Below are 21,627 nucleotides of genomic sequence, written 5' to 3'. Positions count from 1 at the left end.
CTTATGAGTCTTCATCAGCTATTATTTCTCACTAATTCCAATTTTTCCAACGGGTTCTGAGTTGTTAGAACCCCTCAAGGACACCGATATGTGAATCAATTCCGCACTCCGATTCAATAACTCTAAGTAATTTTTGTTGCTTACGAGTTTAATAATCCTTCAAGTCATTCCTAGCCTGCTCGGCTATGTCATTATCGTGCCGATTTTAACCGTGCTACCTGGACCTTCCCAACGGACAAATTTCGACAGTGAGCTAATCTTGCGTCGATCTTCCTCGTCATATCACTTCTCCTTGAACTACAAACTTGATTTCGAGTTTGTGTCGTACCCATGGTTCCAATAACCTTTCGCTTTCATCATTCCTTTGACTTGATGTCATCGTCGATCAATTTCATCTTCTTGAAAACCTCTCGACAAATTTGTCGTGATCATTGTCAACACTTTGACTTCTTCCAAGTTGCGTGTCGAAATTCAGGATGAGAAATACCATCCTTGCCCCTCGATGAATTGTGTTATCATCGACAACATTCTTGCCTTCCCCCCAACACAAACTTGTTCATATTTTGTGTTGTATCTTGATTTCCCTGCTTCCAACTTATGTTATGTTCTACCGTGGAGTATTACCATCTTTTATGTCAAGGATATTGTGAGAATTTCTCCACCTCTTGAGAATTCTTGATATAGTAATACTTCTCGCCATCTCCATTTGTTTACTGATCCCCGTGTTGTTTCTAACCGGAAAACTGACAATTGAACTATGATGTGCGACTTCAAAAATTCTAGCAACCCTATTGCTTTGAAGTTAATGGTCGATATTTCATTTTTAGACCATTGGTTATCGAATCCCCGTTCTAACATTGATCATTCTACCTAAGCCCATATTTCGGGTGCACCTTTCAACTAATGTTTAATTGAGTATGTTTTCCTCGAGCATACCTCATTATATCATTTGATCTGACAAATGTTATCTCCTTGTTCACATAAGTGTGGAAATCCCTCTTTTTGGAAATCTCGAGGAATTGTCGCTGAGTCCATCAGCCACCTCCTCATCCTCTCGTTGGTTTACTAATGGACTCTTGTTTCGGAACTCGCTTCCATAGTTCATTTCCCGATAATCTTACAATGTCATCTCGTCAAATTGTGCCGCACCTTTTCTTCTCAGGCATCCTAAGTCTGAGGTATCCTAACACCAATCAGAACTGAATCTCGGTCAGATATGATGGTTGGAACGTATTTCCAAGAGTTATAACATTGGTCTTTATGTGACCCGTTAAGGTGATGTCATGCCTAGCACACCTGGCCGGAGGACCTATTGTTATAGTTTCCTTTTTGGCAAGGTTAGTCATTCTTCCATGAGGAAATTGTAAGACTTATTCTATAGGTTGTTCCTGATGGATCCTTTTTGTTTCCAAAGTCTGATCTTCACCTGTTGACCATGTCAATGCTATCTCGAAGCATGTCTATGGTACTTCGATTTTTAACAAGAACATTTGAAGCCCAATGCTAAATGTTTCTTGCTCAATTATCCAAATACCGCTGTACGGGTAATGTCATGAAATTTCTCTCCCCTTTCCTAAAGGGTTTTCTACATTATATCTTCTCATGGATATCATGCTCTGCTTGCCTTTGGGAAGGATATACCCCTGAAATATGTGTTTAACACATTTTCCTTTCCATTGTTCTATTTAATCTGATAATCACATTTTCCTTTCCATTGTTTGGATTAACGTTTCTTGTAGTCTGACTTAGCTGAGCAGTGATAATTCCCTGCTTAGGGAAGCACCTTGTTGCACCACTCTGTCAGTAAGGCCCTGTTACTATTGTTGATGACATTCCGGTAATCACCGATGGACGAGAACCTTGTCTATTGGTCCGCCTCGTTCCAACGAGCAGGAAAATGGTTCTCTTCGTCCCTCGCCCTTGGTACCAACGTTGTTGCCAACAAAACTGACAGGCTACCCTCTGACATGCCTTGCTACCATGACCGTGCAAGATGTTACCATTCCTCCTACTTTTAATCCACAGGGTGGGCCCATAACCCACAGTTCCACAGGATCGAAACCTGACTCTCTTGTACACCCCCTGTTCCCAAGGTTATTCCTCACGCTTGGCTTCGTATGTAATTCACGTGCCACCTTTCGTGAGATCATCAATTTTGGTATTAGGCACAATACTTATTCCCGTTGCTCTGAACCCTTCAGGCATCGAACGATTGCCTGCCTGCTCGAAACTTCCCCACGATACCTCCTTACTTTGCTCTTGATATTGTCTTAAATTTCCATTCGAGAGTTACTTTCCGCCACCTTCCCCGATGTTATCAACCAGATAGTCAACCATTCAGAGGTCTGTTATTCCGAAGTTACCCCTTGTCCTTCGTAAGTACGATGGAGTTCCTGAAGAAAGGATGCCAGCTTCATCAAGCAGAGAAATGAAGACATCAACGTAATGAATTGACCTCTTCGAGAAGAGTAACCAAGACCAAGAAGACTCGTTAGAATTCGTAACCAGATCTTCCCCCTTACTCCGCCTCTTAAATCTCGGGACGAGATTTCTTGTAGTGGAGGAGAATTGTGACGCCCGGATATTTAAGCTACAGTGAACCTCTGCTAATGATGCCACATCACCTCGATTACTGTTCTTAATCTCGCGTTAGTTCGAAATCGATTCAAATTCGAAATCAGAATTAAAGTCAAACATAAAAGTTTTCAAACATAGAAACTGAAATGTTCCTCATGTGGAAAATATTCATTTGTTAATATTGGTGGTGAACCAACATAAAAAATGTTTAAATGCCCTAAACTATCCAAAACTGTGGCCAACAACCCTAAATTTTATCATTTCTATTTAAGCAAAATTTCAAATGAATTCAAATACCTCTCAAACTTTTTGTGGGAGTGCCTAAAAATGCAACAACAATTTTGGACCAAGTTCCATATTTTGCAAAAATCATTTGATGGCTTAGTTAAATACAAGCAGTGCATATTAAAAGAAAAGGCAGAAAACAGAAAGATTTTAGAAAAGGAAAAGCGGTAGAGGAACTGCTACTGCTGTGCCGGGCCCTAGTGGCCACAGTGCAGGCCCAGCCCATCCCCGGTCATCCCCTTGCTCTCTGTTCACCAGGCACCCCGTGGATGCAGGAGCTGTTGGGAATCGTAGCATAATTTAAAATTTTCCTACGCTCACCAAGATGCATCTATGGAGTCTACTAGCAACGAGGGGAAAGGAGTGCATCTACATACCCTTGTAGATCGCGAGCGGAAGCGTTCCAATGAACGTGGATGACGGAGTCGTACTCGCCGTGATCCAAATCACCGATGACCGAGTGCCGAACGGACGGCACCTCCGCGTTCAACACACGTACGGTGCAGCGACGTCTCCTCCTTCTTGATCCAGCAAGGGGGAAGGAGAGGTTGATAGAGATCCAACAGCACGACGGCATGGTGGTGGATGTAGCGGGTCTCCGGCAGGGCTTCGCCGAGCTTCTGCGAGAGAGAGAGAGGTGTTGCAGGGGAGGAGGGAGGCGCCCAAGGCTGTAGGTTGCTGCCCTCCCTCCCCCCTTTATATAGGCCCCCTGTGGGGGGCGCCGGCCCTAGAGATGAGATCTCATGGGGGGGGCGGCGGCCACAAGGGGGAAAGGGGTTGCCTTGCCCCCCAAGGCAAGGGGGAACTCCCCCCCCCCCTAGGGTTCCCAACCCTAGGCGCATGGGGGGAGGCCCAAGGGGGGCGCCCAGCCCACTAGGGGCTGGTTCCCTTCCACTTTCAGCCCACGGGGCCCTCCGGGATAGGTGGCCCCACCCGGTGGACCCCCGGGACCCTTCCGGTGGTCCCGGTACAATACCGGTAACCCCCGAAACTTTCCCGGTGGCCGAAACTGGACTTCCTATATATAATTCTTCACCTCCGGACCATTCCGGAACCTCTCGTGACGTCCGGAATCTCATCCGGGACTCCGAACAACTTTCGGGTTTCCGCATACATATATCTCTACAACCCTAGCGTCACCGAACCTTAAGTGTGTAGACCCTACGGGTTCGGGAGACATGCAGGCATGACCGAGACGCCTCTCCGGTCAATAACCAACAGCGGGATCTGGATACCCATGTTGGTTCCCACATGTTCCACGATGATCTCATCGGATGAACCACGGTGTCGAGGATTCAATCAATCCGTATGCAATTCCCTTTGTCAATCGGTATGTTACTTGCCCGAGATTCGATCGTCGGTATCCCAATACCTTGTTCAATCTCGTTACCGGCAAGTCTCTTTACTCGTACCGCAATGCATGATCCCGTGACTAACGCCTTAGTCACATTGAGCTCATTATGATGATGCATTACCGAGTGGGCCCAGAGATACCTCTCCGTCACACGGAGTGACAAATCCCAGTCTTGATCCGTGCCAACCCAACAGACACTTTCGGAGATACCCGTAGTGCACCTTTATAGTCACCCAGTTACGTTGTGACGTTTGGCACACCCAAAGCACTCCTACGGTATCCTGGAGTTGCACGATCTCATGGTCTAAGGAAAAGATACTTGATATTGGAAAAGCTCTAGCAAATGAAACTTCACGATCTTTTATGCTATGCTTAGGATTGGGTCTTGTCCATCACATCATTCTCCTAATGATGTGATCCCGTTATCAATGACATCCAATGTCCATAGTCAGGAAACCATGACTATCTATTGATCAACGAGCTAGTCAACTAGAGGCTTACTAGGGACACGTTGTGGTCTATGTATTCACACATGTATTACGATTTCCGGACAATACAATTATAGCATGAATAATAGACGATTATCATGAACAAAGAAATATAATAATAACCATTTATTATTGCCTCTAGGGCATATTTCAACAGTCTCCCACTTGCACTAGAGTCAATAATCTAGTTACATTGTGATGAATCGAACACCCATTGCGTCCTGGTGTTGATCATGTTTTGCCCTAGGGAGAGGTTTTGTCAACGGATCTGCTACATTCAGGTCCGTATGTACTTTACAAATATCTATGTCTCCATTTTGAACACTTTCATGAATGGAGTTGAAGCGACGCTTGATATGCCTGGTCTTGCTGTGAAACCTGGGCTCCTTCGCAAGGGCAATAGCTCCAATGTTGTCATAGAAGAGAGTCATCAGGCCCGACGCATTGGGAATCACCCCTAGGTCGGTAATGAACTCCTTCATCCAGACTGCTTCCTGTGCTGCCTCCGAGGCTGCCATGTACTCCGCTTCACATGTAGATCCCGCCACGACGCTTTGCTTGCAACTGCACCAGCTTACTGCTCCTCCATTCAAAATATACATGTATCCGGTTTGTGACTTCGAGTCATCCAGATCTGTGTTGAAGCTAGCGTCGACGTAACCCTTTACGACGAGCTCTTCGTCACCTCCATAAACGAGAAACATATCCTTAGTCCTCTTCAGGTACTTCAGGATATTCTTGACCGCTGTCCAGTGTTCCTTGCCGGGATTACTTTGGTACCTTCCTACCAAACTTACGGCAAGGTTTACATCAGGTCTGGTACACAGCATGGCCTACATAATAGACCCTATGGCCGAGGCATAGGGGATGACACTCATCTCTTCTATATCTTCTGCCGTGGTCGGGCATTGAGCCGTGCTCAATTGCACACCTTGCAATACAGGCAAGAACCCCTTCTTGGACTGATCCATATTGAACTTCTTCAATATCTTGTCAAGGTATGTACTCTATGAAAGACCAATGAGGCGTCTTGATCTATCTCTATAGATCTTGATGCCTAATATATAAGCAGCTTCTCCAAGGTCCTTCATTGAAAAACACTTATTCAAATAGGCCTTTATACTTTCCAAGAATTCTGTATCATTTCCCATCAATAGTATGTCATCCACATATAATATGAGAAATGCTACAGAGCTCCCACTCACTTTCTTGTAAACACAGGCTTCTCCATAAGTCTGTGTAAACCCAAACGCTTTGATCATCTCATCAAAGCGAATGTTCCAACTCCGAGATGCTTGCACCAGCCCATAGATTGAGCGCTGGAGCTTGCATACTTTGTTAGCATTCTTAGGATCGACAAAACCTTCCGGCTGCATCATATACAACTCTTCCTTAAGGAAGCCATTAAGGAATGCCGTTTTGACGTCCATTTGCCATATCTCATAATCATAGTATGCGGCAATTGCTAACATGATTCGGACGGACTTCAGCTTCGCTACGGGTGAGGAAGTCTCATCATAGTCAACCCCTTGAACTTGTCGATAACCCTTAGCGACAAGTCGAGCTTTGTAGATGGTCACATTACCAACCGCGTCCGTCTTCTTCTTAAAGATCCATTTATTTTCTATGGCTCGCCGATCATCGGGCAAGTCAGTCAAAGTCCATACTTCGTTTTCATACATGGATCCTATCTCGGATTTCATGGCTTCCAGCCATTTGTCGGAATCCGGACCCGCCATCGCTTCTTCATAGTTCAAAGGTTCACCGTTGTCTAACAACATGATTTCCAGGACAGGGTTGCCGTACAACTCTGGTGCGGAACGTGTCCTTGTGGACCTACGAAGTTCAGTAACTTGATCCGAAGCTTCATGATCATCATCATTAACTTCCTCCCTAGTCGGTGTAGGCACCACAGGAACATTTTCCCGCGCTGCGCTACTTTCCGGTTCGGAAGAGGTGACTATCACCTCATCAAGTTCCACTTTCCTCCCACTCAATTCTTTCGAGAGAAACTCCTTCTCCAGAAAGGACCCGTTCTTGGCAACGAAGATCTTGCCTTCGGATCTGAGGTAGAAGGTATACCCAATAGTTTCCTTAGGGTATCCTATGAAGACGCATTTTTCCGATTTGGGTTCGAGCTTTTCAGGTTGGAGTTTCTTGACATAAGCATCGCATCCCCAAACTTTTAGAAACGATAGCTTAGGTTTCTTCCCAAACCATAATTCATACGGTGTCGTCTCAACGGATTTCGACGGAGCCCTATTTAAAGTGAATGCGGCTGTCTCTAAAGCATAGCCCCAAAATGAGAGCGGTAAATCGGTAAGAGACATCATAGATCGCACCATATCCAATAGAGTGATATTACGACGTTCGGACACACCGTTTCTCTAAGGTGTTCCAGGCGGCGTGAGTTGTGAAACTATTCCACATTTCCTTAAGTGTGCACCAAACTCGTGACTTAAATATTCTCCACCACGATCTGATCGTAGGAATTTTATTTTCCTGTCACGTTGATTCTCAACCTCACTCTGAAATTCTTTGAACTTTTCAAAGGTTTCAGACTTGTGTTTCATCAGGTAGACATATCCATATCTACTTAAATCATCAGTGAGAGTGAGAACATAACGATATCCTCCGCGAGCCTCAACACTCATTGGACCACACACATCGGTATGTATGATTTCCAATAAGTTGGTTGCTCGCTCCATTGTTCCGGAGAATGGAGTCTTGGTCATCTTACCCATGAGGCATGGTTCGCACGTGTCAAATGATTCGTAATCAAGAGACTCCAAAAGTCCATCTGCATGGAGCTTCTTTATGCGCTTGACACCAATGTGACCAAGGTGGCAGTGCCACAAGTATGTGGGACTATCGTTATCAACTTTACATCTTTTGGTATTCACACTATGAACATGTGTAACATCACGTTCGAGATTCATCAAAAATAAACCATTGACCAGCGGGGCATGACCATAAGACATATCTCTCAAATAAATAGAACAACCATTATTCTCGGATTTAAATGAGTAGCCATCTCGAATTAAACGAGATCCAGATACAATGTTCATGCTCAAAGCTGGCACTAAATAACAATTATTGAGGTTTAAAACTAATCCCGTAGGTAGATGCAGAGGAGCGTGCCGACGGCGATCACATCGACCTTGGAACCATTCCCGACGCGCATCGTCACCTCGTCCTTCACCAGTCTCCGTTTATTCCGTAGTTCCTGTTTTGAGTTACAAATATGAGCAACCGCACCGGTATCAAATACCCAGGAGCTACTACGAGTACTGGTAAGGTACACATCAATTACATGTATATCACATATACCTTTGGTGTTGCCGGCCTTCTTTTCCGCTAAGTATTTGGGGCAGTTCCGCTTCCAGTGACCACTTCCCTTGCAATAAAAGCACTCAGTTTCAGGCTTGGGTCCATTCTTTGACTTCTTCCCAGTAACTGGTTTACCGGGCGCAGCAACTCCCTTGCTGTCCTTCTTGAAGTTCTTCTTACCCTTGCCCTTCTTGAACTTAGTGGTTTTATTCACCATGAACACTTGATATTCTTTTCTGATTTCCACCTCTGCTGATTTCAGCATCGAATATACCTCAGGAATGGTCTTTTCCATCCCCTGCATATTGTAGTTCATCACAAAGCTCTTGTAGCTTGGTGGAAGCGACTGGAGGATTCTGTCAATGACCGCGTCATCCGGAATATTAACTCCCAGCTGAGACAAGCGGTTATGCAACCCAGACATTCTGAGTATGTGCTCACTAACAGAACTGTTCTCCTCCATTTTACAGCTGAAGAACTTGTCGGAGACATCATATCTCTCGACCCGGGCATGAGCTTGAAAAACCAGTTTCAGCTCCTCGAACATCTCATATGCTCCATGTTTCTCAAAACGCTTTTGGAGACCCGGTTCTAAGCTGTAAAGCATGCCGCACTGAACGAGGGAGTAATCATCAGCACGCTGCTGCCAAGCGTTCATAACGTCTTGGTTCTCTGGGATTGGTGCTTCACCTAGCGGTGCTTCTAAGACATAATCTTTCTTGGCTGCTATGAGGATGATCCTCAGGTTCCGGACCCAGTCCGTATAGTTGCTGCCATCATCTTTCAGCTTGGTTTTCTCTAGGAACGCGTTGAAATTGAGGACAACGTTGGCCATTTGATCTACAATACATAGTGTAAAGATTTTAGACTAAGTTCATGATAATTAAGTTCATATAATCAAATTATTTAATGAACTCCCACTCAGATAGACATCCCTCTAGTCATCTAAGTGAAACATGATCCGAGTTTAACTAGGCCGTGTCCGATCATCACGTGAGACGGACTAGTCAAGATCGGTGAACATCTCCATGTTGATCGTATCTTCTATACGACTCATGCTCGACCTTTCGGTCCTCCGTGTTCCGAGGCCGTGTCTGTACATGCTAGGCTCGTCAAGTCAACCTAAGTGTATTGCGTGTGTTCCGAGGCCATGTCTGTACATGCTAGGCTCGTCAACACCCGTTGTATTCGAATGTTGGGATCTATCACACCCGATCATCACGTGGTGCTTCGAAACAATGAACCTTTGCAACGGTGCACAGTTAGGGTGAACACTTTCTTGAAATTATTATAAGGGATCATCCTACTTGCTACCGTCGTTCTAAGCAAATAAGATGCAAAAACATGATAAACATCACATGCAATCAAATAGTGACATGATATGGCCAATATCATTATGCTCCTTTGATCTCCATCTTCGGGGCACCATGATCATCTTCGTCACCGGCATGACACCATGATCTCCATCATCATGATCTCCATCATTGTGTCTTCATGAAGTCGTCACGCCAACGATTACTTCTACTTCTATGGCTAACGCGTTTAGCAACAAAGTAAAGTAATTTACATGGCGTTATTCAATGACACGCAGGTCATGCAAAATAATAAAGACAACTCCTATGGCTCCTGCCGGTTGTCATACTCATCGACATGCAAGTCATGATTCCTATTACAAGAATATGATCAATCTCATACATCACATATATCATTCATCACATCTTCTAGCCATATCACATCACATAGCACTTGCTGCAAAAACAAGTTAGACGTCCTCTAATTGTTGTTGCAAGTTTTTACGTGGTTTGTATAGGTTTCTAGCAAGAACGTTTTCTTACCTACGTATGACCACAACGTGATTTGCCAATTTCTATTTACCCTTCATAAGGACCCTTTTCATCGAATCCGTTCCGACTAAAGTAGGAGAGACAGACACCCGCTAGCCACCTTATGCAACTAGTGCATGTCAGTCGGTGGAACCTGTCTCACGTAAGCGTACGTGTAAGGTCGGTCCGGGCCGCTTCATCCTACAATGCCGCCGAAACAAGAAACGACTAGTAGCGGCAAGAAGAATTGGCAAACTCAACACCCACAACTGCTTTGTGTTCTACTCGTGCATAGTAACTACGCATAGGCCTGGCTCATGATGCCACTGTTGGGAATCGTAGCATAATTTAAAATTTTCCTACGCTCACCAAGATGCATCTATGGAGTCTACTAGCAACGAGGGGAAAGGAGTGCATCTACATACCCTTGTAGATCGCGAGCAGAAGCGTTTCAATGAACGTGGATGACGGAGTCGTACTCGCCGTGATCCAAATCACCGATGACCGAGTGCCGAACGGACGGCACCTCCGCGTTCAACACACGTACGGTGCAGCGACGTCTCCTCCTTCTTGATCCAGCAAGGGGGAAGGAGAGGTTGATGGAGATCCAACAGCACGACGGCGTGGTGGTGGATCTAGCGGGTCTCCGGCAGGGCTTCGCCGAGCTTCTGCGAGAGAGAGAGAGAGAGAGAGAGAGAGAGAGAGAGAGAGAGGTGTTGCAGGGGAGGAGGGAGGCGCCCAAGGCTGTAGGTTGCTGCACTCCCTCCCCCCCCCCTTTATATAGGCCCCCTGGGGGGCGCCGGCCCTAGAGATGAGATCTCATGGGGGGGCGGCGGCCACAAGGGGGAAAGGGGTTGCCTTGCCCCTCAAGGCAAGGGGGAACTCCCCCCCCCCCTAGGGTTCCCAACCCTAGGCGCATGGGGGGAGGCCCAAGGGGGGGCGCCCAGCCCACTAGGGGCTGGTTCCCTTCCACTTTCAGCCCACGGGGCCCTCCGGGATAGGTGGCCCCACCCGGTGGACCCCCGGGACCCTTCCGGTGGTCCCGGTACAATACCGGTAACCCCCGAAACTTTCCCGGTGGCCGAAACTGGACTTCCTATATATAATTCTTCACCTCCGGACCATTCCGGAACCTCTCGTGACGTCCGGGATCTCATCCGGGACTCCGAACAACTTTCGGGTTTCCGCATACATATATCTCTACAACCCTAGCGTCACCGAACCTTAAGTGTGTAGACCCTACGGGTTCGGGAGACATGCAGAGATGACCGAGACGCCTCTCCGGTCAATAACCAACAGTGGGATCTGGATACCCATGTTGGTTCCCACATGTTCCACGATGATCTCATCGGATGAACCACGGTGTCGAGGATTCAATCAATCTGTATGCAATTCCCTTTGTCAATCGGTATGTTACTTGCCCGAGATTCGATCGTCGGTATCCCAATACCTTGTTCAATCTCGTTACCGGCAAGTCTCTTTACTCGTACCGCAATGCATGATCTCGTGACTAACGCCTTAGTCACATTGAGCTCATTATGATGATGCATTACCGAGTGGGCCCAGAGATACCTCTCCGTCACACGGAGTGACAAATCCCAGTCTCGATCCGTGCCAACCCAACAGACACTTTCGGAGATACCCGTAGTGCACCTTTATAGTCACCCAGTTACGTTGTGACGTTTGGCACACCCAAAGCACTCCTACGGTATCCGGGAGTTGCACGATCTCATGGTCTAAGGAAAAGATACTTGACATTGGAAAAGCTCTAGCAAACGAAACTTCACGATCTTTTATGCTATGCTTAGGATTGGGTCTTGTCCATCACATCATTCTCCTAATGATGTGATCCCGTTATCAATGACATCCAATGTCCATAGTCAGGAAACCATGACTATCTGTTGATCAACGAGCTAGTCAACTAGAGGCTTACTAGGGACACGTTGTGGTCTATGTATTCACACATGTATTACGATTTCCGGACAATACAATTATAGCATGAATAATAGACGATTATCATGAACAAAGAAATATAATAATAACCATTTATTATTGCCTCTAGGGCATATTTCCAACAGTCTCCCACTTGCACTAGAGTCAATAATCTAGTTACATTGTGATGAATCGAACAACCATTGCGTCCTGGTGTTGAGCATCGTCCATGGCCGGATAGCCACGGGGCGGCCATCCCGCGCCTCCCCGCCGTCTCCCTGCGTTGGATAAGAATGCCCCGCGCCCCCTCTGTCAACCCTAGGTCGCTAATCCCTTTCTCCCCCTCGCTCACTCGCTCTCCCGATCCGGAGCTCACATTCGAGCTGTCGTCGCCGCGTCAATGTCGATGCCGTGCACCGGAGCCTCCCCGCGGTGCCAGAAGCTTCCCACGAGACGGTCCCCTTCGTCGTCGTTCTCTACGGCAACCGGCTCTTGCTGGAGCGACCCGGAGCCGCCGCCATCGACCCCTCCTCTTCGACCATGGACGTCTGCTCCGCCTCGTCTATCTGCTACCTCCGGTGCTCCCCGAACCACCCCGAGCTCGCCATCGCCTTCCCCTCGGTGAGCCACACCCATTCCCCCCTTTCCCCCCTCGGATTTGTTGTCGTATGAGCCCCACCCCCGAGCTCCTGCCACCATGACCGAGGCTTGGTCCCGGCCGCGCCCCTCGTCGGTGTTGCTCCTGTTGTGTCGCCTCGCTCGTGCGCGCCTAGCTCCGCCGCACCCCACGGTTGTGCCCGCGCCCGCTGCCGCCCAAGCTTGCGGCCCCGCCTTCCCTCCCGCGCGCCTGAGCACGGCAGGAGCGCCGCCGCCGCCGCAGCACTTGCCCCCCCCCCCCCCCCCGCCGCCTTAGCCACCTGTCCGCGCCGCCGGCGCCTAACCGCGTCCGCCGCCACTCCCACTGCGCCCAGGCCGGGCCCCGTCCCGCGCGTGGCCTCGCCTTCCCGCCGGCTGCTCCTGTTGTTGGCCATGGCCGGCCATGGCCAAGCGGCCATGCGTGCATGTGTGAGTGCGTTCTGTGTGGTGTGCGTGCGTGCGTGCGTGTTCTGGGTATGAGGCCTATCCATATTAGTTAGTACTACAAATTAGATTAGTTTAGGGCTGCTACTTTATATGTTAATTAAATAGCCTATGGTTTTGTGACAGGTGGTCCCTCACACTAAATAACCCATTAGTTAAAAGGCCAGTCAATGACATCTGGGACCAACTGTTAGATTAATATGCTAAAATTAGATTAAAAGATCTAAGTCAATGACACGCGGGACCCGCTTACACTATTCATATGTTGACCAGTCAACCTTTGACTGGGTCAACCCAGCTCACTGGTCCCACCTGCAAGCCATAGTTGGGCACACATAGCAGTTTTGCTATTGTTTTCAAATTATTAATGAACTCGAGAAAAGCTTTAAAACTTTGAAAAATCATAGAGAATAACCCGTAACTCGGATGAAAATACTTTGTACATGAAAGTTGCTCAGAACGACGAGACGAATCCGGATACGCAGCACGTTCGTCCGCCACACATCCCTAGCATAGCAAACTCGCAACTTTTCCCCTACGATTCATCTATCCGAAAACGCGAAATATCCGGAATACTTTCCAGGATGTTTCCCCCTTCGCCGGTATCACCTCCCACCGCGTTAGGGCACACCTAGCACCGCGTATTGTCATGTTACGCTTTGTGTTGCTTTGATTGCTCTATTATTTATAGTGTTCCCCCTCCATTACTTCTTTCCGGTAGACCCCGAGACTACCGGCGACCCCCAGTTCGACTACGGAGTTGACGACCTCTACTTGCCAGAGCAACCAGGCAAGCCCCCCCCCCTTGATCACCAGATATCTCCTATTCTCCTCTATACTGCTTGCATTAGAGTAGTGTAGCATGTTACTGCTTTCCGTTAATCCTATCCTGATGCATAGCCTGTCCTTGCTTCTACTGTTATTACCTTTACCTGCTATCCTACTGCTTAGTATAGGATGCTAGTGTTCCATCAGTGGCCCTACACTCTTGTCCGTCTGCCATGCTATACTACTGGGCCGTGATCACTTTGGGAGGTGATCACGGGTATATACTATATACATTATATACATGACACATGTGGTGACTAAAGTCGGGTCGGCTCAAGGAGTACCCGCAAGTGATTCTGATGAGGGGGCTGAAAGGACAGGTGGCTCCACCCCGGTAGAGGTGGGCCTGGGTTCCTGACGGCCCCCGACTGTTACTTTGTGGCGGAGCGACAGGGCAGGTTGAGACCACCTAGGAGAGAGGTGGGCCTGGCCCTAGTCGGCGTTCGCAGATACTTAACACGCTTAACGAGATCTTGGTATTTGATCTGAGTCTGGCCATTTGGTCTATACGCTCTAACCATCTACGCGGGAGTACTTATGGATATCCCGGCGTCGTGGTATCAGCCGAAGCTCTTCTTGACGTCAGCGACTGAGTGGCGCGCGCCGCATTGGACCGTAAGCTCGCGCTTGTATTAAGGGGGCTAGGTCTGCTTCCGGCCGCGTACCCAACGTGCAGGTGTGCATAGGGCGATGGGCCCAGACCCCTGCGCGCATAGGATTTAGACCGGCGTGTTGACCTCTCTGTTGAGCCTAGGTGGGGCTGCGACGTGTTGATCTTCCGAGGCCGGGCATGACCCAGAAAAGTGTGTCCGGCCAAATGGGATCGAGCGTGTTGGGTTATGTGGTGCACCCCTGCAGGGAAGTTTATCTATTCGAATAGTCGTGTCCCTCGGTAAAAGGACGACCCGGAGTTGTACCTTGACCTTATGACAACTAGAACCGGATACTTAATAAAATACACCCTTCCAAGTGCCAGATACAACCCGGTGATCGCTCTCTAACAGGGCGACGAGGAGGGGATCGCCGGGTAGGATTATGCTATGCGATGCTACTTGGTGAACTTACCATCTACTCTCTTCTACATGCTGCAAGATGGAGGTGGCCAGAAGCGTAATCTTTGACAGGATTAGCTATCCCCCTCTTATTCTGGCATTCTGCAGTTCAGTCCTCTGATATGGCCCTTTACACATATACCCATGCATATGTAGTGTAGCTCCTTGCTTGCGAGTACTTTGGATGAGTACTCACGGTTGCTTTTCTCCTTCTTTTCCCCTTTCTATACCGGATTGTCGCAACCAGATGCTGGAGTCCAGGAGCTAGAGATCCCGAAGATGATTCTACATGGAGTTCGGCTTCGAGGAGTAGTTAGGAGGCCTTGCCTTTTCGATCGTTGCTACTTTTGTGCTAGCCTTCTTAAGGCAAACTTGTTTAACTTATGTCTATACTGAGATATTGCTGCTTCCGCAGACTCGTCTATGATCAAGCAATTGTATTCGAGCCCTCGAGGCCCCTGGCTTGTATTATGATGCTTGTATGACTTATTTATGTTGTAGAGTTGTGTTGTGATATCTTCCCGTGAGTCCCTGATCTTGATCGTACACATTTGCGTGCATGATTAGTGTACGGTCAAATCGGGGGCGTCACAGTTCGGCCCAAAATGTCACGGATGTGTCTTTTTTTTGTAGTGTAGGTGACTATAGGCTTGCAAGATAGGATCAAGAACTCACATATATTCATGAAAACATAATAGGTTCAGATCTGAAATCATGGCACTCGGGCCCTAGTGACAAGCATTAAGCATAGCAAAGTCATAGCAACATCAATCTCAGAACATAATGGATACTAGGGATCAAACCCTAACATAACTAACTCGATGTTACATGGTAAATCTCATCCAACCCATCACCGTCCAGCAAGCCTACGATGGAATTACTCATGCACGGCGGTGAGCATCATGAAATTGGTGATGGAGGAAGGTTGATGATGACGATGGCGACAGATTCCCCTCTCCGGAGCACTGAACAGACTCTAGATCAGCCCTCCCGAGAGAGTTTAGGGCTTGGCGGCGGCTCTGTATCGTAAAACGCGATGAGTCCTTCTCCCTGAGTTTTTTCTCCACGAACGTGAATATATGGAGTTGGAGTTGAGGTCGGTGGAGCACCAGAGGGCCCACGAGGCAGGGGGCGCGCCCAGGGGGGTAGGCGCGCCCCCCACCCTCGTGGATAGGGTGTGGGCCCCCTGGCCTTGATTCTTTCGCCAGTACGATTCCAAAAATATTCTCCATGAAGTTTCAGGTCATTCCGAGAACTTTTATTTCTGCACAAAAATAACACCATGGCAATTCTGCTGAAAACTGCATCAATCCGGGTTAGTTCCATTCAAATCATGCAAGTTAGAGTCCAAAACAAGGGCAAAAGTGTTTGGAAAAGTAGATACGATGGAGACGTATCACTAAGCAAAATAAGATGCATAAAAGATAAACATCACATGCAATCAAATTATGTGACATGATATGGCCATCATCATCTTGTGCCTTTGATCTCCATCTTGAAAGCACCGTCATGATTTCCGTCGTCACTGGCTTGACACCTTGATATCCATCGTAGCGTCGTTATCGTCTCGCCAACTATTGCTTCTACAACTATCGCTAACGCATAGTGATAAAGTAAAGCAATTACATGGCGATTGCATTTCATACAATAAAGCGACAACCATAAGGCTCCTGCCAGTTGCCGATAACTTTTACAAAACATGATCATCTCATACAATAACGTATATCACATCATGTCTTGACCATATCACATCACAACATGCCCTGCAAAAACAAGTTAGACGTCCTCTACTTTGTTGTTGCAAGTTTTACATGGCTGCTACGGGCTTCTAATAAGAACCGTTCTTACCTACGCATCAAAACCACAACGATGTTTCATCAAGTTTGTTGTTTTAACCTTCAACAAGGACTGGCCATGGTCAAATTTGATTCAATTACCCGCCAGCCACCTTTATGCAAAACAAGTTGCATGTCTGTCGATGGAACCGGTCTCATGAACGTGGTCATGTAAGGTTGGTCCGACCCGCTTCATCCAACAATACCGCCGAATCAAAATAAGACGTTGGTGGTAAGCAGTATGACTATGATCGCCCACAACTCTTTGTGTTCTACTCGTGCATATCATCTACGCATAGACCTGGCTCGGATGCCACTGTTGGGGAACGAAGCATGCAATTTCAAAAAAAATTCCTACACTCACGCAAGATCTATCTAGGATATGCATAGCAACGAGAAGGGGAGAGTGTGTCCACGTACCCTCGTAGACCGAAAGCGGAAGCATTTGACAACGCAGTTGATGTAGTCAAACTTCTTCTCGTTCCGACCGATCAAGCACCGAACGTACGACACCTCTGAGTTCTGCACACGTTCAGCTCGATGACGTCCCACGAACTCTTGATCCAGCAAAGTGTTGAGGAGAGTTCCATCAGCACGACGGCATGGCGACGGTGATGGTGAAGTGATCCACGCAGGGCTTCGCCTAAGCACTACGAAGATATGACCGGAGGCGTAAACCGTGGAGGGGGGCGCCGCACACGGCTAACAATTGTTGGTGTGTGTTCTAGCGGTGGCCCCCCTTCATATATATATATAGGTTGGAGGGGAGGAGAGTCAGCCAAGGGGCGCCCCAAGTAGGAGGAATCCTACTTGTGGTCCTCCCAATTCGGCGTCCCCCCTTTCCTATTACTATTCAGAGTAGGAAGGGAAGAGGGGGAAGGGGGAATCCTATTCCCTTTTTCCTTCCCTCCTTCCCCTTTTCTACTCCAATTTGGCCAGCCCATATGGGAGGGGCGCACCAGCCCCTTAGGGGCTGGTATGTCCCCCTCTTGCCCATTAAGGCCCATATAGTTGCCGGGGGGATGCCCAGAACCCCTTCCGGTGATCCGATATGCAACCGGTACCCCCGGAACACTTCCGGTGTCCGAATATCATCGTCCAATATATGAATATTTACCTCTCGACCATTTTGAGACTCCTCGTCATGTCCGTGATCTCATCTGGGACTCCGAACAATATTCAGTCACCAAATCACATAACTCATATAATACAAAATCATCATCTAACGTTAAGCGTGCGGACCCTACGGGTTCGAGAACTATATAGACATGACCGAGACACCTCTCCGGTCAATAACCAACAGCGGAACCTGGATGCTCATATTGGTTCCCACATATTCTACGAAGATCTTAATCGGTCGTACCGTAATGACAACCTACGTTATTCCCTTTGTCATCGGTATGTTACTTGCCCGAGATTCGATCGTCGGTATCTTCATACCTAGTTCAATCTCATTACCGGCAAGTCTCTTTACTTGTTTCGTAAGCATCATCCCGCAACTAACTCATTAGTCACATTTCTTGCAAGGCTTATTATGATGTGCATTACCGAGAGGGCCCAGAGATACCTCTCCGATACTCGGAGTGACAAATCATAATCTCGATCTATGCCAACCCAACAAACACCTTCAGAGATACCTGTAGAGCATCTTTATAATCACCCAATTACGTTGTGACGTTTGATAGCACACAAGGTATTCCTCCGGTATCCGGGAGTTGCATAATCTCATAGTCAAAGGAATATGTATAAGTCATGAAGAAAGCAATAGCAATAAAACTTAACGATCATTATGCTAAGCTAACGGATGGGTCTTGTCCATCACATCATTCTCCTAATGATGTGATCCTGTTAATCAAATGACAACACATGTCTATGGTTAGGAAACTTAACCATCTTTGATCAATGAGCTAGTCTAGTAGAGGCTTACTAGGGACACGGTGTTTTGTCTATGTATCCACACATGCATCAAGTTTCCGGTTAATAAAATTCTAGCATGAATAATAAACATTTATCATGATATAAGGAAATATAATTAAAAACTTTATTATTGCCTCTAGGGCATATTTCCTTCAGTAACACCCCTTCTCCCCACTGTAATCTCTACTTAAACATGGTGCTAACTCCATACATTATTTCCCAATGATCTATGGTTATCCTATGATGCTTGATTAGATCCATTTTGTCCCATGGGTTAATCATGATCTTGGTTGGTATGATTGTATATTTGTTTATGGTGCTGCCCTACGGTGCCCTCCGTCTCGCACAAACATGAGGGGTCCCTGTTGTGGGGTGTTGCAATGCGTTCATGATTTGCTTATGGTGGGTTGTGAGACTGACAGAAGTTTAAATCCAAGTAGGTGGGTTGTTGCGTATGGGATAAAGAGGACTTGATACTTAATGCTATGGTTGGGTTTCACGACCTTATGATCTTTAGTAGTTGCGGATGCTTGCTAGGGGTCCAATCATAAGTGGATATGATCCAAGTAGAGAAAGTATGTTAGCTCATGCCTCTCCCTCATATAAAATTACAAGAATGATTACCGGTACTTGTTATTGATTGCCTAGGGACAAATGACTTTCTTGTTGACAAAAGCTATCCACTTTTATTACCTTGCAATTTATTCATAGTTTTATTCTTGCAAAGTACTCGTAGTTTTATTCTTGCAGAATAGTATCATACTTGTTTTAGGTAAAGCAAACGTCAAGTGTGCGTAGAGTTGTATCAGTGGTCGATAGAACTTGAGGGAATATTTGTTCTACCTTTAGCTCCTCGTTGGGTTCGACACTCTTATTTATCGAAGAAGTCTAAAAACGATCCCCTATACTTGTGGGTTATCAGGCAGTCGCCCGTTCTGCGTCTTCCACAATGTTCAAAGCCACAACACCAACGACTGCCAAGAGCTTAGGGCAATCTGTGACGAGCGCCTTGGCCGCCACCCTGAGTGCAACGACCGTGGCTACGGCCACGGAGGGGGCCTCGATGGAGGACAGTGGGACAACTGCGACTCCCGCCAGGACTGGTGCGATCAGCCTCGTGAGGACCCCTGGTAGGGCCAGCCTCGCGATGGCCCCTGGAGGGACCAGCCTTGTGAGGATCGTCCTTAGGGCACCGCCGGTCTCCATCCTCTGTCGCCACCGCCAAGGAGGAACGACGAGCACCATGAAGACGATGAGGCTGGGGGCTTCCAAGAGCCTCGCGCCATTACCTGCATCCTGGGTGGCGCCCAGGCCTCCGCCTCTCATCGGATCTTCAAACAGTTTGCTCGTGAGGTGAACGCGGCCCTCCCCAAGCCCGAGGCATCGGGTCCCCTCAGGTGGTCCAAGTACTCCATCACTTTCGACTCTACAGTTCAGCTCAAGTGTGCGGCCACCGCTGGCGCACTCCCGATGCTCTGCGTGCCGACCATCAGCAACATGGAGAGCTTCAGGAGGCGCGAGCCATGCGCCGAGAGCGCCACCCCACATCGCTCAGTGCAGCTGCTTCCCTTGACATGGGTGGCGAGCTGCGCGTCTGCGTCAACATCCTAGGGCTCAACAAGGCCACTTCTTAGGAGCACTTCTGGCCGTCCCCCATTGGTCAGAGTGGAGGCTGCCCCCGCAGCTATGTCCGCATGTCGTTCGGCCTGCTGAACATGGCTGCCATGCACCAGCGCTACATGCAGGGCATCCTGGCGGCTCACAAGGCCAGGCGCCAGGCAATCCCGACGAAGGAGGCGCTGGACCCTCGCGAGTCTCCTGGACCTCCAGAGCCCCCTGAGACTTAGGAGGCGGATGACTCGTGAGGAACAACCTCTTCGGCGTGCATCTCCGGCTACTCCAACACTTCTACAAGAACAGTGCAGGTGACTTTTTGGTTTGTTCAATTGAGGGCGCCCCTCGGGCTGCATTATCCTTAAGTTGTTAGGGCCAGTCCCGCAACCACACCATTTTGATTCATGTACTCTGGACCGGTATGCATGCTTGTGTTATCATGGTTACTGATGTTACCCCTGCTGTCTCGTTACCTATGAACTCGCCCCTCACGGCCTTTGCGCGTTGCTAACCCGCCTTTTGCTCATCCCGCAACGGGGGCTGCTGGCACGACGCTTGTGCTCAGATCCGTCCCTGCAGTGTTGATAAACCTGAGAGACCGAGCTCTGTCTCGCGGCCGGCCCCATGCACGTCACCTCACTGGATCCTCAGTGCCTTCGTCTTCTTGCGGAAAGATCACCAGCAAGACAACAAGCACATCTATGTGCTATGTTTTCTTTCTTCGGCTAACTCGCAGGAGCCTCCGGAGCTGGAACCACGAGTGGCCCCGCCAGCACCTCGAGCCGTGACCCCTTCAAGGCACCCTCTCGAGGCCAATCACTCTTTTTTCATGCAAATCACTTGCACGTTAAAGAGGGGAGCCCTAAGCACCGCGCCTCAGGGGCTCCTACTAGCTCTCGAGCCCTCACCCCTGGCCTTGACCACGGCATCGCGACCTGGCATTCCAGCAGAGACTGATCTAACGACGACATGTACCTAGGGTAGGGTCATAGGCCTGACCTAGACGCCCTCCCCAAGGACATTACCCTAAAGTCAGAAGTATTCCAGGCATAACATCATCCCCTCGACCAGAAGCATTCCACTCGGAAGGTTCAATGTCACTCGAACATAGCATCAGTCACTCGACAACCAGAAGGTCTAAAGCCACTCTGAACAGCAACCGTCGGGCATTTACTTTGTAGACTTAATGGTCATTCATGTATCTTTATTGCTGGCGTTACCAGTAACGCCCTCTCTTTATGTACCTTAAACCCTGTGTAACTGAGGGCCGGAGGGGTCTGGCGCATTCTATATAAGCCACCCCCCCCCCTCCTCAGGGGCAAGGGTTAGCACCGCCTGTAACTCCACACACATAATCCAGTCGACCGCCTCCGGGCACCGAGACGTAGGGCTGTTACTTCTACCGTGAAGGGCCTGAACTCGTAAACCTTGTGTGTGCAACTTCATCATAGCTAGGATCTTGCCTCCTCATACCTACCCCCCATTCTACTGTCAGTCTTAGAACCACGACAG

Source organism: Aegilops tauschii, chromosome 6 (assembly GCF_002575655.3).
Source record: "Aegilops tauschii subsp. strangulata cultivar AL8/78 chromosome 6, Aet v6.0, whole genome shotgun sequence".
NCBI lineage: Eukaryota > Viridiplantae > Streptophyta > Magnoliopsida > Poales > Poaceae > Aegilops > Aegilops tauschii.
Note: the sequence above shows the minus strand (reverse complement) of the source record.